The following is a 3456-nucleotide window of genomic DNA, read 5'->3' as shown; positions in this document are numbered from 1 at the left end:
ATGTAGAGCTCATGCTTCCAAGCCGCTGGCTCCATAAATATAGCTCAGCATTCTTCAGAATTACCCAGGGCCTCAAGAATGTGTGAGACTATACAAATATATATACAATAATAGCAATTGTGCCACTCCAATAACTGTCCTGTACTACGGTCTGGGCCATGAAAAGGACAAACAATAAAAGATTTTTAAATGCCATAGACACCCAGGGTGTCATAAGACAATTCAAAGTTGTCATCACCAAGACTTCAGTACAATGAGATGTCCTGGGAACAGCTGAATTTAGAACTGGAAAACCCAACCAGGTCCATTCTTTGCTATATATAAAACTTTGGACAAGTCAGTGGGTGACACCAAGCCATGGTTGCCTCCTCTGCAAACTGAAGGTCATATACCAACTTGATGATAATATTATGATGACTAAGGTTACATGTAAAAAGCCTGGTGCCTAGCATGCAGCAGAGCCTGTATTCGTTAGCATGAGCTTTCTTGCCTACTGGAGAATATTCAAGGTTTGAGTAACCTGAACTGAAAAACAAAATCATTTTTAAGGTTTTCAAAAACTCTACTTAATGATTTTTTTCATCCATTAGTGATATTTGTTAAATACCCTAGAGTTAGGGAAATTATTCAGTTGTTGTTCCCAGAGTGTCATTGGCTCTTAGTGAGGCAGCAACTGCACTTTTACGCTTGCCCTATTTCCTTCCTTTCATTTCCCTCTCTTATGTAAGGTCCTGGAAACCACAAGAAATCAAAAAGAGTACCCTGGGAAAGAAAATATTTGTACTCGTGGCTGCAGGTCCTTTCATCTACAGATTTCAAAGCTTTTTTTTTCCCATAAGTAATTACTAGCCCTGCTCAACATGTGTGAATGCTGAGGCACCATCAAATGAAGAGGCTTGTCTTCAATCACAAGGCAAGTCAGAGGACAGGCTACAAACAGAACAAAGCTGTCTAGCTTCCCAGCTTTGGGCTCTAAAGTAGGACACATGAAAATCAACAAAACTTAAAGTGTTGAGGGCAAAAGTTTGAAGAGGACTAGAGATGTAGCCCAGTTGGCAGAGTGCTTGCCTAGCATGTATGAAGCCCCAGGCTGTATCACAAGAAATATGTGAAACTGGGCATAGTGGTATAAATCTATAATCCCAGTGTAATGTAACATTTCACTCTTTTGACATTTTGGGGGGCCCACCATCCACCTCCCAAATAAATCATACACAGAGGCTTATTCTTGGTTATAAATGCCCTGCCTTAGTTTGGTTTGTTTCTTGCCAGCTTTACTTAAGTTATCCCATCTGCCTTTTCCCTCTGGGCTTTTATCTTTCTTATTTCTGTATATCTTACTTTCCTTCTTACTCCGTGGCTAGCTGGCTGGCTGGGTGGTTGGGTAGCTGGCTGGCTGGCCCCTGACGTCCTCCTCCCCTTGTTCTCTTGTTGCTCTGCTCCTTCCTCTCTTCTTCTTCTATTTATACCCTCTACCAGCCCTGCCTATCCTTGCTCCTGCCTTGTTAGTGGCTGTTCATCTCTTTATTAGACCATCAGGGGTTTTAGACAGGCACAGTAACACAGCTTCACAGGGTTGGACAAATGCAGCGTAACCAAAAGTCACACACCTTAAAATAACATTCCCCAACATACCAGCAATTGGGAGGTAGATCAGATGTTCAAGCACTCAGACTCAGTGACATAGAGTTCAAAGCCAGCCTATGCTACATACATCCCTGTCAAGAAAAAAAGAGACAGAGAGAACGGCCAAATTTTGAGAGTTTAGTGTGTTTCTGATGCTGTAACTTTGACTCAATGCAGTGAGAAAAACATAAGTTTCAGAGTCAAATCTGACTTCAAATCTCAGCTCAGCCCCTTACTGTCTATGACCTTAGTCAAACCACAAGCAAGGATATTTTTCTTGGGGTTCAGGGGAAAACCCAGTGATTTCTGTAAAAGAGCCGAGCTCAGTGCCAGGTGCTTTTCAAATGATGACAATGTTGGTGCATGTAGCAGGGAAGAAAATGAAAACACCCTTCTTAAACATGCATAATGAAAATAAACAGCTCTTTCAGTCGAAGGTCTTTTAAAGCCACAATCACTGTTGTGTCTTAGCTTACACATGACTGTATATTGAATATCTCACATTACAACACAGATAAAGCCTGCTTTGTCCAGGCTCCTGATCCCTTTCTCCCTGGAATTCTGTGCTCTCTCTCACAGCCTAAGCCCAGTCTATCAAGCAAGTTCTGGTAACTAAGTCTCCAGTATGTATCCAAAGTTCTAGCTTTATTTTCACAGCCTATCCATACCTGATAGCTCCTCCCTCTTTCCCCGGCTGCCCTCTTTCTCCTGGACCAGCATCTTAACTAATGCTCTTTTCTGTGCTCATGCTCTTTGCCACACCATGATCTTCTGACAACATCATTCTGGTCTTATACTTTCCCTGTTTAAAACTTACAGGGTAATGGGAGGGGACTGTCAAGAACATTTACTGCTCTTGCTAAGGACCCAAGTTTGGTTCCCAGCACCCACATCAGGCGGCTCTCAAGTACCTCTCACTCCATTTCCAAAGGATCTGACGCCCTCTTCTGGCCTCCACAGTGTATGTGGTACACTGACAGGTGCAGACAAAACATTCATACACATAAAATAAATAAACTCTTGAACAAACAAAAGACAAAACCTGGGGCTGGAGCAATGGCTCAGCAGTTAAGAATACTGGCTGCTCTTCCAGAGGACCCAGTTAGATCCTGATAATCCCCACAGTGGACTCCAGTCTCTAGGGAAGCTGACAATATCTTCTGGCCTCCAGAGACACTAAATGCACATGATGCACAGACACACATGCAGGCAAAAGACCCATTCACAAAAAAATTAACATTTTTAAAATAATAAACACAGACTTCTCGTCGACCTTATAATACCTGGCTTACGGTGGGGGCCAGGTCTTTGGAGGTAAAGGACGTCTACAAAGTACGAAAAAACAAGTGCATTCTGACTATGCTGAGATGTTTGGTAAAATGAAACATAGTATACAGGGAAGAACTAACAGGATAAAAGACAAATTAGAGAATAACCCGGACAGAATCAGGAGTAAGCTGGGACAGGCTTTAAAGAATCGAGTCTCTAGAGATTCTGATTTATTATAATTAAACCAGATAAACAAAAATCACCACTGGGAGCAAAAGTGGTACCTACTGCTTTATGTTGCTGCATTTTCAAATCTAGTTCCTTTTTAAAGATGTATTTATTTGTCTGTCTGTTGAGCGTATGCACACATGTATGTGCTTGTGCACAGAAACTAGGAAGGCGTCCTCCTCTATTGTGCTCCAACTATTACTTGGAGGCAAAAGCTCTCCTTGAGCCTGTGTTTTGCACTTTCTATGTTAAGATGGGCACACATGCAATAAAGCCAGTGTAAAAAAAAATGAGCACAACTGAACTGAAATCGACATGCATGCACACACATAC

Source organism: Microtus ochrogaster, chromosome 10 (genome assembly GCF_000317375.1).
Source record: "Microtus ochrogaster isolate Prairie Vole_2 chromosome 10, MicOch1.0, whole genome shotgun sequence".
NCBI lineage: Eukaryota > Metazoa > Chordata > Mammalia > Rodentia > Cricetidae > Microtus > Microtus ochrogaster.
The sequence above is the reverse complement of the archived record's forward strand: the minus strand, read 5'-3'. Positions refer to the sequence as shown.